Raw genomic sequence first — 15,616 nt, forward strand, 5'->3', positions numbered from 1 at the left:
TGGCAGCGGTGGGATTCGAACCCACGCCTCCGGAGAGACTGGAGCCTTAATCCAGCACCTTGGACCGCTCGGCCACGCTACCCCATTGTCAACTGTTGGCCAGCCGAGCTCCAACCGAAGCTGATCGATCGTCCAGGAGCTCACGTGACTAGTCTAATGCCCGCAAGCAGTGGAATGACACCAGATAAAACACATCTTTCTCAAGGTTATGCATTGGCCGGGAATCGAACTCGGGTCAACTGCTTGGAAGGCAGCTATGCTTGCCACTATACCACCAATGCCCACAACATCCTCCATGATCGCACAGTATTTCGAGCCACGGTTCGATTTTTCACACCACCTACTGACGTCCAACTAGTAACAGATTGCCCTAAACCTGGTTTATACTTCTGTCGAGTTTGGAACACTTGGCCTACTCCGGATGTGTTCGACCTTCACAAGAGACGAAATGCCTCTTCACGGTTTGTATTGTCTGGTGATGGAGCCACTATACCTACGATGCCCCAAGAAAGCATCAACGACAACACAACACAACGAGCCACAGTTCACCTTTCAAACCCACTTACTGACGTGAAAGCAATGAGACGCCGTTAGCACCCTACAAAAGTGGCAGCGGTGGGATTCGAACCCACGCCTCCGGAGAGACTGGAGCCTTAATCCAGCGCCTTGGTGTTGGAGAAATTGAAGATGTAACACATTTATCCTGTATAAGAATGATTCTGTGTTCAGCATTCCTTGTGTGTAGAGAGAAGCCTACCCCCAAATCTGGACTTTGGGTAACATGAGGCATACGTAAACAAGGTGACCTGGGCTGACCACTCTCTCTTACTGAAGAGGCCATAAAAGATGTCTGGCCTTATCTGTGTTGGGTGAATCATGTGGTCAAGCTTACAGGGGTCAAAAGGCACACACACGCACACACTCAAGCACGCACACACTCAAACACGCACGCACACACGCGCGCGCCAGGTCTATGCAAGGAGCCAATGAAGAAGAGCAATGGAACATTTGCATGCCTTTGTCTTAACCAATGACTGTAAAGGGCGGTTCTGCTTAAATAGCTAGCTAGCGCAACATGCTAGCGGACAAACTTGTAGCACAATGGGGTGTGATGTTTTGTCTCCTTGTGGGCCGGCCACAAGCAATAAAGCTTTCTTAAACTTGTTCACCGACTGACTGTGCAATGCTTGATAGATTAATACTTCTGACACAATGGTCCTTCGAGCCGGATTCCAACATCCATTCCACCATCCAGAACCCAAGAACCAAGAACTAAAATCGTGCAGACGTGCATGACAATGGAGAACCTCGCAGCAAAAATGGCTGTTTAAAAAGAGGCCAGTTTTTTTGGGGGGGAGGGGATGGTGGAAAGGTGACGGATTTCTGGACTAGCTAAGAGGCACAGCTTTCGATGGACAAGGTAAGAATGAAATTGTATATATATATAGTCGAATTTTGTGCTCCAAATTGATTTAAAAAAAAACTCCATAGTGTAGTTATTAAAGCACTCTGGTCCCTATCAGCTAAGACCTGTTGGAAACCCAGTGCAGCGAGTGGGGTGTCATATTTACTGAGACCCGTGATCTGTGACGCATTGGGAGCAGATAGATCGGTGAAGTAAATAGACTGTATGTTTTGCTAAGAAATGGAACAGAATCAGTTACGGCCTGACCGACCAGAACTGAGATATTTGAAATATATCTGAGTTTGGTGGTAGTTAAATACCTAACCAAATGGAAAGATTATTGCTGATTTCTGTGGGAATGCCATTGCAGTAAAACTGAGTTGGATGAAATACTCCGCTGTGAAGTCGTGAACTAAACTCACAATGGATCCTGACCTGTAAATGTATATTGGTTGAAATTGACATAATAACTGATTGTTATTGCTGATGAATTGGGAATTGTAATCTACACATGGTAAAGGCGTTTGACATGCCATTAGAGAGTGGAGTTCTACATAAGTGCGTTTATTGTTGCTGAAATGTGTTTGTTTTGATAGATCTGGGTCTGGTGGTAGACACGTGCCTTACAAACATGTGTTATTAAATCCTAGCCAAACGAACAGGTTGAAAAGGCCTGGGCGACCAGGACTCAGATGTATGTGTGAACATAAGATAGGACTTTTCAGTGTACAATGCAGAATTTGGACTCTCGATTTTTAAGTTAAAGATAAATTAGACGTGCAGTTCTATCATCTACATTTGCTTAATTCAGATCCAGTTGTGAGATGGTGCAGGCTAATCACAGAAGCCACGTTTACTAACATATGGCGCCGGGGGTACCGGGAACAGCGTAGTAACCTATTTTGCTAAATTCTGTAGAAAGCCATTGAGGTAAATGGGCCGTCCACAGTCGCTGTGAGAAGACTACAGGATTAAATGACTCCGTGCGCACGTAAAAGATAGTACTACATTAGTCGACGAGGACTAATTATATTAGTCGATGAGGACTAATTGTATAATTGTATAAACCGCGGACCTATTGTGTATATATAACCATGGTTAATTGTTTTAAAAGTTGTACAGAGGAATTGTGAAATGCTTAGAAATATGGAAACCAAAATTCAAGTTCAATGGTGAAATTGAAGTTCCAATTGTTTAAGTTAAAGAGTAGTGAAGAGAATGTGGTAATTTTTGTTTCAAATGTGTCTAAAAGAAGGCTGACATGATTCTAGTGAATTTGCCAATCCGCTGTCTGTTGAACAAAGTCTTTTACAAATTGTTGGGATCTGAGAGGAAAAGATCCAAGCTGTGACTTTGTTAGCTAATGGCTAATGGTGAAAACATAGAGAAAGTGCATTTTGCCAGAGATTTTGCTCTGTCCTGAGACCAAGGAGAGTCCAGGAAGTTGAATTTGCAACTATGGCAACAACATTTGTAGCTAACAAACTTGCATACAGACTCAACAGCGATGGCGGCGGGTACAGGCTAGTAAAGGTATTGCAGCTTGACATTTGAGATCCAGATGAGTAACCACATGACGCATGCGCAGACTAATAAGAAATTGAGAGATTGAAAATACGCAAATTTAGAGAAATAGATGAATTTGGAGCGAATTTACACATTAATTTGGTTACTTTTGAAATATATTAAGTGAAGAGTAGCCTATTTTGATACATTTGCTAACAAGGTTTTTGGTTGTTCGAGTACATTTTACATGAGTTTCAGAAATTCCGAGGAAAGGTGGGGGCTAAGAGTCCCGTTACGTTGAAGTTTTGCAAAGGTGATCCCAGAGGGTAATTCTGCATAATTATGTGAGTATTAATGCTGAGAGATGTGTCCGTTTGGAAGAATTCGAAGTTTGGTGGTTAACAAATGCATGATAAACATTTGTTGTAATTCCTAGCCAAACAGGGAGGTTTTTTGAAGCCTTTCCGACCAGAACTTGTATTTAAAAGCGTCATATCTTTGATGTGTTATGGTATTCAATAAGAATGCAGAAATTGAACCTCTGGTTTATAAATTGGTTCCAATACAATCGCAAGAGTTATAGAGCAAAATTAAGTGAATAGAAGGTAAACGCCAACCATCTGTGTTGTTCAAAGAGGGAAAAAAAAAGGTTTTTGCTTGTTCCAGAGTGCGCTGTTTGTTTGATTCGAGTTTGAAGCGGGCGCTGATGGATACAATGTGCTAGATTTGAGTCATTCAAGTAAAAACTAAAAGTAATTAAGTAAGAAGAGTGTTACATTAAACCATATAGGCTACAAACTACAAAATATTCCAATTAAATATCTTAATTTGGAGTTTTTGGTCCGCATAAATTAGATTTGAAGAATTGTCCGTGCATAATGCATGTTGTGGGCGTAATGGCTGGTAAATATAGGAATATTCAAAGGAGTATTCTCTGTATGCTTTGATAAGACTTTTGAGAAGTTAAAGAATAAGGTTTTTGTTTTACGGGCTTATGGTACTCATGTTAAATTGTGAATTTAAAGGTTTAAAAAGAAAAAGGGCGAATTTATATTTTCTTTTGTCTTAAGGACATTAAGACATGGTTGACGTGATTACGGAGCATAATACTGGCATGAGTGACTAAGGTCTGGGAGCAGTTTTAACTGTCCGAACATTGATTTGATGAAACAACATTATGATAACGATAGTTTAAAGCAAATTAAAATGTGGCTCAGAGAATTAGTAGAAGGCTAATTTTGAAATCAAAGGCGAAATTAAGTCAATAATTGCAACCTTGTGTGTTATAGGGAACTTATGGGAAGTTTGCGTTTAGACAGGAAGGTTGTTTTTATTTGGCGAAGGAATGTTTTGTTTAAGGATTTGATTTAATTTGAAATTGTAACTTTAGTAGCTACATCTGATTATAATAACCACTTGCACATCAAATATCCATTGACATGGAATCAATTGGTGGCACTTTTCCAGTTGGGTTATTTTGAAGCTGTGTTTTCACAAATGTTTTATTTTGGTTTGAAGAAATGTATGTAAAACATTATGAGGAAATGATTTGAAAGTTACATAAAAGATTGGTTTAAGAGGTTCATGGAAGGTTATAAAATGAAACAGGAGAACGTTTTGTGGTTGTGAAGAGATGATTGGTTTAAACACTTTGATGTTCTGAAAAGGGAACTATGCATATACTTTAGGTATATGGGAAAACATTTAAAATCAAAATAGTAAAATGTAGGATTTTTAAGAGTTTTGATAAAGGTATTGGATGCAATTTAGTTATGAAATGAGAAAGAGAAAATAACTAAAATGTATTTTTATTTTGAGTTTTATTGTAATTTGGCTTTAAGTTTGATTGCATGTTTTATCAGGAGCCTGACACAATGTTTTGGATAAACAGTTAGGCTGTGATAAGGTTGTATTAATAAATGGTATTAGTGCATAAGGAGGGTTATAATAACCTTTGTTCTGAAATAATTTGGGAAGACTCATAAGTCTGATAAATTGTGGTTATGATGGTTTGTGCTAATTAGCTTGTTTTGGACTGCAGCCAAAGCAAGTTATGAAGTTCTACCTATCTGACCTTTATGGAAAATATATTTGAAAAAAGTTTTGTTAAACGCTACATTGGGAACATTATGTGGTCTATATTTTCATTTGAGAAACATACAGATTGAATTCTGGTTTGGGATAATGACAATGGTTTTATCATATCTTTAACAAAAAGAGGTGTGATTTGGTTAAACAGAGAATTTAAAATGATATCGGTCTTAAACTTACCGGGTTTGAAAGAAAGAAAAGGTTTTTGGAGTGAAAGAAATTAGACTAACAGTTGATTTTGTTTAAAAGGGAACAAAGAAACAGATTTCTAGACATCAGTAATAGGAGTTGAATATCAAATGATGAGGTATTGTCTTGTTATACATGTTTGTTCAACAATGGATAAATAAGAGTTTTGAATAACTTGTGTTGGTTCTACTAGAAGTAATCCAAATTCCTGATGAAGTGGATCAAAAAGTTAACCGATTTTATACAAAATGCTAACTAGAAAAGAGATCTTCTGCTAAATTCTGTTCCAGGTGAAGCAGTAAACCAAAGAGTGGATGAGTCAAACCAGGAGGTTGGGTATTGATTAAAGTTATCAAAAAGAAATAACTGGTCCAGCCCAGGTGGGAGGGACCGTATCAGGTACTACTCACCACACCCACTGCAGTCAAAATAGCAGAGAGGACGTCTTGGATGCATTTGTCACATTGTAAGGAAGGGACATTGATACAGGGACAGATTAGTTACTCACCACAGTCTTGAGGCACAAGTCTGACTACAAAGGGGAGTCATTCTCTTAAAGAACGGCGCGTCTCAAACTCAGTGAAGAAATCAACGGCCAACAGAGACATAGGGTGTAGGCTAAAAAGATAGGAGACAGTAAGCAGGGAAAGGTAGAAAGGATGGGTGACCTATTTCCTCATCCGTAGTATTGTGACCTTCGTGGTACCATATGTAGCTTACTGTTGCTAATATTCATAATAGTCTTCCCTATACTATGGTTTGAAAAGGTGATTGCTCCTGTATGATGCCACTAGTGGAAACAATAAGACAGATAAAGACAACACCGCTGAGACGAGCAAAACGAACTAGTATTAAGAACTGGATTTAATGACTGAAAATTAGTGGTTGGAATGGATAATGTTTACTTTGCTGTTCCCTATGGTTAAAAGATGCAATCTTTTAACCTCAGTGACTATCTACAAGGAAAGATGGCGATTGTGAAAAATGTGTTTGGTCTACTAAAAGTTCATACTGATAACATAGATTTTATTTTTCTGGGAATGCTAAAGCAGATGTGGCAGCAAAAGAGGCAGCCATACAGGTGTCTTAACATTAGGAAAGGTATAATGTGGATGAGACTGTCTTGAGAGAAATGCAAGGAGTGTCACAAATGATGGGTTGTGTAAATTCACAGGAGGAACTTATGTTACTGAAGAATCTATTTCGTTATGCTATAATATTGAGCCATGAGATTGATCATGTCTCAACAGGAGGGAATGATAACGAAAGAGTGTTCACAGTATATGGATTTGCAAACTATTCAAGGAAACTTTAAGACAAAACTTTTTTAGCATACTTTGAGAGAGAACAAGATATGCATGAACTTTATTGAGCTAAAGAAATGTAAAGATTCAGGAATGGACCAACGACGAGTCAGTTGCCTTCAACTGACCTCTGTGAGAATGTAATTTTAATTACTGTGTAGTCTACTTTGTTCTGAAATTCGCAGACAGGAGAGAGATGCTGTCTCAATCCAGTGAGAGGTCCCTGACCTAAGGAGACTGGATTGTGGTGACGGATTTGACACGTTAAGTCCTGGAAAATGACCCAAGGTGAACAGGGTCATTCCTGGCTAGTTTCAGAGAGGAAATGGCATGGTACACGTGAGTCAAGCGTGCACTTTGTTTGATGATGGCAAAATAAGGAAAACAGTGCGTTGAGGTTGCCGTTTTGATCAACTAGACTACATTTTCTATGAGAAGATTACACAATCACCATGCACACAATCATGGCATCAGTTTCAGGAAATTGGACTTTGAGAAACAAGGGGAATTGTCTTGAGAATGATGTTCCGTTTTGGATGTTGAAATATGTAGGAACTACATGGTGCTATGACTACAGATATGATTTAACTGTTTAATTGATAACAATGCAAATGTTAAACAGATTCAGAAGTGTTGTTTTAATCTTGAGATACGTAAGAAACTTTTCTGTGGAATAAAATTTAGGTACAAACACTCCTATCATGATACGTTCTACCAGTTATGTAAAGATGTCCAGTTGATATGTTATGTTCCAGGGCAGAAGTTTGAATGTTTTGAGAACAGTTATTGACTGTCGGAAGAGGAGATAACAATACTGTGACCATGATACTACAATACTTCATTTATATGACTTGATTAAGTATTATTTGGGAGTTGCATTAAAGCTTGATGTTTTGCTTTTGAGAAACTTGGTTGCATCACAGAAAGTTGATATTAATTTGAAAACAGAAATTGAGAACATGTAAGGAGATTTCAGGAGATGTGCAAAAGTGATCTTTTATCATGAAGAGGTTGTAAAAGAGTTAGCAGGAGGCTGGAGAGAAATGTCTGTTGATTTAGAGTCCTGACTGCGCTGTAGGAGATCACCTTCGGGGGAGGGTGAGCTTCTTTTGCCATCTATAAAATGGAGATAAGTTGTGGGAGAGTGCATTTGGAGACAGAATCTGGGGTGACTTAAGGGTTAAACAGGTTTTTGTTTGGTTAACTGAGGTTTATGACTCCCTGACTTGGACAGAAATGCTTATCACCTAACCTGGAGAGGAAGAGCACAATCAGGGCCTGTCTTAGAAAAACCTGACTGACAGTCTACTGAATGTTTGATGGTTTTAGAGATGACCAGGTAGACAACAAGTAGGCATGTTCTTATATCCTGATAATTTCTGTATTGAATTCTTTGTTGCAATCTTTGTTTCTATTTGATTTTGGGTGAAGGAGATCTGAGATGAGGTCCAACTCATCAGACGTCAAATGACCATTCTGCTAAGTGATGACGGGTTTTACCCAATACCATGGGCTACCGTCATGTCCAAGCATTCACACTGCTAGACTATAATGCTGTGTAGTCTTATTGAATATTACACATTTTTGATTTTATGAATTATTTTTATTTTATGTATTTTTGATTTTATTGACTGTGTGTAGGCGTGGCTTTGGAATGACACATTTTATTCAGGATAAACAGGAGGGATATGTTGGAGAAATTGAAGATGTAACACATTTATCCTGTATAAGAATGATTCTGTGTTCAGCATTCCTTGTGTGTAGAGAGAAGCCTACCCCCAAATCTGGACTTTGGGTAACATGAGGCATACGTAAACAAGGTGACCTGGGCTGACCACTCTCTCTTACTGGAGAGGCCATAAAAGATGTCTGGCCTTATCTGTGTTGGGTGAATCATGTGGTCAAGCTTACAGGGGTCAAAAGGCACACACACGCACACACTCAAGCACGCACACACTCAAACACGCACGCACACACGCGCGCGCCAGGTCTATGCAAGGAGCCAATGAAGAAGAGCAATGGAACATTTGCATGCCTTTGTCTTAACCAATGACTGTAAAGGGCGGTTCTGCTTAAATAGCTAGCTAGCGCAACATGCTAGCGGACAAACTTGTAGCACAATGGGGTGTGATGTTTTGTCTCCTTGTGGGCCGGCCACAAGCAATAAAGCTTTCTTAAACTTGTTCACCGACTGACTGTGCAATGCTTGATAGATTAATACTTCTGACACTTGGACCGCTAGGCCACGCTACCCCGTTGTCAACTGTTGGCCAGCCGAGCTCGAACCGAAGCTGATCGATCGTCCAGGAGCTCACGTGACTATATCTAATGCCCGCAAGCAGTGGAATGACACCAGATAAAACACATTTTTCTCAATGTTCTGCATTGGCCGGGAAACGAACCCAGGTCAACTGCTTGGAAGGCAGCTATGCTTGCCACTATACCACCAATGCCCACGACATCCTCCATGATCGCACAGCTTTTCGAGCCACGGTTCGATTTTTCACACCACCTACTGACGTCCAACTAGTAAGAGATTGCCATAAACCTGGTTTATACTTCTGTCGAGTTTGGAACACTTGACCTAATCCGGATGTGCTCGACCGTCACAAGAGACGAAATGCCTCTCACACTTTGTATTGTCTGGTGATGGAGCCACTATACCTACGATGCCCCAAGAAAGCATCAACGACAACATGTCGAGCCATAATTCAACTTTAAAACCCACTTACTGACTTGAAAGCAACGAGACGGCGTTAGCACCCTACAAAAGTGGCAGCGGTGGGATTCGAACCCACGCCTCCGGAGAGACTGGAGCCTTAATCCAGCACCTTGGACCGCTCGGCCACGCTACCCCATTGTCAACTGTTGGCCAGCCGAGCTCCAACCGAAGCTGATCGATCGTCCAGGAGCTCACGTGACTAGTCTAATGCCCGCAAGCAGTGGAATGACACCAGATAAAACACATCTTTCTCAAGGTTATGCATTGGCCGGGAATCGAACTCGGGTCAACTGCTTGGAAGGCAGCTATGCTTGCCACTATACCACCAATGCCCACAACATCCTCCATGATCGCACAGTATTTCGAGCCACGGTTCGATTTTTCACACCACCTACTGACGTCCAACTAGTAACAGATTGCCCTAAACCTGGTTTATACTTCTGTCGAGTTTGGAACACTTGGCCTACTCCGGATGTGTTCGACCTTCACAAGAGACGAAATGCCTCTTCACGGTTTGTATTGTCTGGTGATGGAGCCACTATACCTACGATGCCCCAAGAAAGCATCAACGACAACACAACACAACGAGCCACAGTTCACCTTTCAAACCCACTTACTGACGTGAAAGCAATGAGACGCCGTTAGCACCCTACAAAAGTGGCAGCGGTGGGATTCGAACCCACGCCTCCGGAGAGACTGGAGCCTTAATCCAGCGCCTTGGTGTTGGAGAAATTGAAGATGTAACACATTTATCCTGTATAAGAATGATTCTGTGTTCAGCATTCCTTGTGTGTAGAGAGAAGCCTACCCCCAAATCTTTTATCATGAAGAGGTTGTAAAAGAGTTAGCAGGAGGCTGGAGAGAAATGTCTGTTGATTTAGAGTCCTGACTGCGCTGTAGGAGATCACCTTCGGGGGAGGGTGAGCTTCTTTTGCCATCTATAAAATGGAGATAAGTTGTGGGAGAGTGCATTTGGAGACAGAATCTGGGGTGACTTAAGGGTTAAACAGGTTTTTGTTTGGTTAACTGAGGTTTATGACTCCCTGACTTGGACAGAAATGCTTATCACCTAACCTGGAGAGGAAGAGCACAATCAGGGCCTGTCTTAGAAAAACCTGACTGACAGTCTACTGAATGTTTGATGGTTTTAGAGATGACCAGGTAGACAACAAGTAGGCATGTTCTTATATCCTGATAATTTCTGTATTGAATTCTTTGTTGCAATCTTTGTTTCTATTTGATTTTGGGTGAAGGAGATCTGAGATGAGGTCCAACTCATCAGACGTCAAATGACCATTCTGCTAAGTGATGACGGGTTTTACCCAATACCATGGGCTACCGTCATGTCCAAGCATTCACACTGCTAGACTATAATGCTGTGTAGTCTTATTGAATATTACACATTTTTGATTTTATGAATTATTTTTATTTTATGTATTTTTGATTTTATTGACTGTGTGTAGGCGTGGCTTTGGAATGACACATTTTATTCAGGATAAACAGGAGGGATATGTTGGAGAAATTGAAGATGTAACACATTTATCCTGTATAAGAATGATTCTGTGTTCAGCATTCCTTGTGTGTAGAGAGAAGCCTACCCCCAAATCTGGACTTTGGGTAACATGAGGCATACGTAAACAAGGTGACCTGGGCTGACCACTCTCTCTTACTGGAGAGGCCATAAAAGATGTCTGGCCTTATCTGTGTTGGGTGAATCATGTGGTCAAGCTTACAGGGGTCAAAAGGCACACACACGCACACACTCAAGCACGCACACACTCAAACACGCACGCACACACGCGCGCGCCAGGTCTATGCAAGGAGCCAATGAAGAAGAGCAATGGAACATTTGCATGCCTTTGTCTTAACCAATGACTGTAAAGGGCGGTTCTGCTTAAATAGCTAGCTAGCGCAACATGCTAGCGGACAAACTTGTAGCACAATGGGGTGTGATGTTTTGTCTCCTTGTGGGCCGGCCACAAGCAATAAAGCTTTCTTAAACTTGTTCACCGACTGACTGTGCAATGCTTGATAGATTAATACTTCTGACACTTGGACCGCTAGGCCACGCTACCCCGTTGTCAACTGTTGGCCAGCCGAGCTCGAACCGAAGCTGATCGATCGTCCAGGAGCTCACGTGACTATATCTAATGCCCGCAAGCAGTGGAATGACACCAGATAAAACACATTTTTCTCAATGTTCTGCATTGGCCGGGAAACGAACCCAGGTCAACTGCTTGGAAGGCAGCTATGCTTGCCACTATACCACCAATGCCCACGACATCCTCCATGATCGCACAGCTTTTCGAGCCACGGTTCGATTTTTCACACCACCTACTGACGTCCAACTAGTAAGAGATTGCCATAAACCTGGTTTATACTTCTGTCGAGTTTGGAACACTTGACCTAATCCGGATGTGCTCGACCGTCACAAGAGACGAAATGCCTCTCACACTTTGTATTGTCTGGTGATGGAGCCACTATACCTACGATGCCCCAAGAAAGCATCAACGACAACATGTCGAGCCATAATTCAACTTTAAAACCCACTTACTGACTTGAAAGCAACGAGACGGCGTTAGCACCCTACAAAAGTGGCAGCGGTGGGATTCGAACCCACGCCTCCGGAGAGACTGGAGCCTTAATCCAGCACCTTGGACCGCTCGGCCACGCTACCCCATTGTCAACTGTTGGCCAGCCGAGCTCCAACCGAAGCTGATCGATCGTCCAGGAGCTCACGTGACTAGTCTAATGCCCGCAAGCAGTGGAATGACACCAGATAAAACACATCTTTCTCAAGGTTATGCATTGGCCGGGAATCGAACTCGGGTCAACTGCTTGGAAGGCAGCTATGCTTGCCACTATACCACCAATGCCCACAACATCCTCCATGATCGCACAGTATTTCGAGCCACGGTTCGATTTTTCACACCACCTACTGACGTCCAACTAGTAACAGATTGCCCTAAACCTGGTTTATACTTCTGTCGAGTTTGGAACACTTGGCCTACTCCGGATGTGTTCGACCTTCACAAGAGACGAAATGCCTCTTCACGGTTTGTATTGTCTGGTGATGGAGCCACTATACCTACGATGCCCCAAGAAAGCATCAACGACAACACAACACAACGAGCCACAGTTCACCTTTCAAACCCACTTACTGACGTGAAAGCAATGAGACGCCGTTAGCACCCTACAAAAGTGGCAGCGGTGGGATTCGAACCCACGCCTCCGGAGAGACTGGAGCCTTAATCCAGCGCCTTGGTGTTGGAGAAATTGAAGATGTAACACATTTATCCTGTATAAGAATGATTCTGTGTTCAGCATTCCTTGTGTGTAGAGAGAAGCCTACCCCCAAATCTGGACTTTGGGTAACATGAGGCATACGTAAACAAGGTGACCTGGGCTGACCACTCTCTCTTACTGGAGAGGCCATAAAAGATGTCTGGCCTTATCTGTGTTGGGTGAATCATGTGGTCAAGCTTACAGGGGTCAAAAGGCACACACACGCACACACTCAAGCATGCACACACTCAAACACGCACGCACACACGCGCGCGCCAGGTCTATGCAAGGAGCCAATGAAGAAGAGCAATGGAACATTTGCATGCCTTTGTCTTAACCAATGACTGTAAAGGGCGGTTCTGCTTAAATAGCTAGCTAGCGCAACATGCTAGCGGACAAACTTGTAGCACAATGGGGTGTGATGTTTTGTCTCCTTGTGGGCCGGCCACAAGCAATAAAGCTTTCTTAAACTTGTTCACCGACTGACTGTGCAATGCTTGATAGATTAATACTTCTGACACTTGGACCGCTAGGCCACGCTACCCCGTTGTCAACTGTTGGCCAGCCGAGCTCGAACCGAAGCTGATCGATCGTCCAGGAGCTCACGTGACTATATCTAATGCCCGCAAGCAGTGGAATGACACCAGATAAAACACATTTTTCTCAATGTTCTGCATTGGCCGGGAAACGAACCCAGGTCAACTGCTTGGAAGGCAGCTATGCTTGCCACTATACCACCAATGCCAACGACATCCTCCATGATCGCACAGCTTTTCGAGCCACGGTTCGATTTTTCACACCACCTACTGACGTCCAACTAGTAAGAGATTGCCATAAACCTGGTTTATACTTCTGTCGAGTTTGGAACACTTGACCTAATCCGGATGTGCTCGACCGTCACAAGAGACGAAATGCCTCTCACACTTTGTATTGTCTGGTGATGGAGCCACTATACCTACGATGCCCCAAGAAAGCATCAACGACAACATGTCGAGCCATAATTCAACTTTAAAACCCACTTACTGACTTGAAAGCAACGAGACGGCGTTAGCACCCTACAAAAGTGGCAGCGGTGGGATTCGAACCCACGCCTCCGGAGAGACTGGAGCCTTAATCCAGCACCTTGGACCGCTCGGCCACGCTACCCCATTGTCAACTGTTGGCCAGCCGAGCTCCAACCGAAGCTGATCGATCGTCCAGGAGCTCACGTGACTAGTCTAATGCCCGCAAGCAGTGGAATGACACCAGATAAAACACATCTTTCTCAAGGTTATGCATTGGCCGGGAATCGAACTCGGGTCAACTGCTTGGAAGGCAGCTATGCTTGCCACTATACCACCAATGCCCACAACATCCTCCATGATCGCACAGTATTTCGAGCCACGGTTCGATTTTTCACACCACCTACTGACGTCCAACTAGTAACAGATTGCCCTAAACCTGGTTTATACTTCTGTCGAGTTTGGAACACTTGGCCTACTCCGGATGTGTTCGACCTTCACAAGAGACGAAATGCCTCTTCACGGTTTGTATTGTCTGGTGATGGAGCCACTATACCTACGATGCCCCAAGAAAGCATCAACGACAACACAACACAACGAGCCACAGTTCACCTTTCAAACCCACTTACTGACGTGAAAGCAATGAGACGCCGTTAGCACCCTACAAAAGTGGCAGCGGTGGGATTCGAACCCACGCCTCCGGAGAGACTGGAGCCTTAATCCAGCGCCTTGGTGTTGGAGAAATTGAAGATGTAACACATTTATCCTGTATAAGAATGATTCTGTGTTCAGCATTCCTTGTGTGTAGAGAGAAGCCTACCCCCAAATCTGGACTTTGGGTAACATGAGGCATACGTAAACAAGGTGACCTGGGCTGACCACTCTCTCTTACTGGAGAGGCCATAAAAGATGTCTGGCCTTATCTGTGTTGGGTGAATCATGTGGTCAAGCTTACAGGGGTCAAAAGGCACACACACGCACACACTCAAGCATGCACACACTCAAACACGCACGCACACACGCGCGCGCCAGGTCTATGCAAGGAGCCAATGAAGAAGAGCAATGGAACATTTGCATGCCTTTGTCTTAACCAATGACTGTAAAGGGCGGTTCTGCTTAAATAGCTAGCTAGCGCAACATGCTAGCGGACAAACTTGTAGCACAATGGGGTGTGATGTTTTGTCTCCTTGTGGGCCGGCCACAAGCAATAAAGCTTTCTTAAACTTGTTCACCGACTGACTGTGCAATGCTTGATAGATTAATACTTCTGACACTTGGACCGCTAGGCCACGCTACCCCGTTGTCAACTGTTGGCCAGCCGAGCTCGAACCGAAGCTGATCGATCGTCCAGGAGCTCACGTGACTATATCTAATGCCCGCAAGCAGTGGAATGACACCAGATAAAACACATTTTTCTCAATGTTCTGCATTGGCCGGGAAACGAACCCAGGTCAACTGCTTGGAAGGCAGCTATGCTTGCCACTATACCACCAATGCCAACGACATCCTCCATGATCGCACAGCTTTTCGAGCCACGGTTCGATTTTTCACACCACCTACTGACGTCCAACTAGTAAGAGATTGCCATAAACCTGGTTTATACTTCTGTCGAGTTTGGAACACTTGACCTAATCCGGATGTGCTCGACCGTCACAAGAGACGAAATGCCTCTCACACTTTGTATTGTCTGGTGATGGAGCCACTATACCTACGATGCCCCAAGAAAGCATCAACGACAACATGTCGAGCCATAATTCAACTTTAAAACCCACTTACTGACTTGAAAGCAACGAGACGGCGTTAGCACCCTACAAAAGTGGCAGCGGTGGGATTCGAACCCACGCCTCCGGAGAGACTGGAGCCTTAATCCAGCACCTTGGACCGCTCGGCCACGCTACCCCATTGTCAACTGTTGGCCAGCCGAGCTCCAACCGAAGCTGATCGATCGTCCAGGAGCTCACGTGACTAGTCTAATGCCCGCAAGCAGTGGAATGACACCAGATAAAACACATCTTTCTCAAGGTTATGCATTGGCCGGGAATCGAACTCGGGTCAACTGCTTGGAAGGCAGCTATGCTTGCCACTATACCACCAATGCCCACAACATCCTCCA

The 15,616-nt window shown here is 43.3% G+C and overlaps 5 non-coding genes across 5 annotated transcripts; all 5 read right to left on the minus strand.

The window, feature by feature from the left end:
• Positions 1–82, minus strand: trnal-aag. The gene has a single exon. It is a non-coding gene; the product is annotated as a tRNA-Leu (tRNA).
• Positions 83–9,268: 9,186 nt separating this feature from the next.
• On the minus strand, positions 9,269–9,350 carry trnal-aag. Its single transcript has one exon. It is a non-coding gene; the product is annotated as a tRNA-Leu (tRNA).
• Positions 9,351–11,812: 2,462 nt separating this feature from the next.
• trnal-aag lies at positions 11,813–11,894 on the minus strand. Its single transcript has one exon. It is a non-coding gene; the product is annotated as a tRNA-Leu (tRNA).
• A 1,672-nt stretch (positions 11,895–13,566) lies between these two features.
• trnal-aag lies at positions 13,567–13,648 on the minus strand. Its single transcript has one exon. It is a non-coding gene; the product is annotated as a tRNA-Leu (tRNA).
• A 1,672-nt stretch (positions 13,649–15,320) lies between these two features.
• On the minus strand, positions 15,321–15,402 carry trnal-aag. The gene has a single exon. It is a non-coding gene; the product is annotated as a tRNA-Leu (tRNA).
• Between the last annotated feature and the right edge of the window lie 214 nt (positions 15,403–15,616).

The sequence above is a fragment of the Hypomesus transpacificus genome, unplaced genomic scaffold (assembly GCF_021917145.1).
Source record: "Hypomesus transpacificus isolate Combined female unplaced genomic scaffold, fHypTra1 scaffold_188, whole genome shotgun sequence".
In the NCBI taxonomy this organism is placed as follows: domain Eukaryota; kingdom Metazoa; phylum Chordata; class Actinopteri; order Osmeriformes; family Osmeridae; genus Hypomesus; species Hypomesus transpacificus.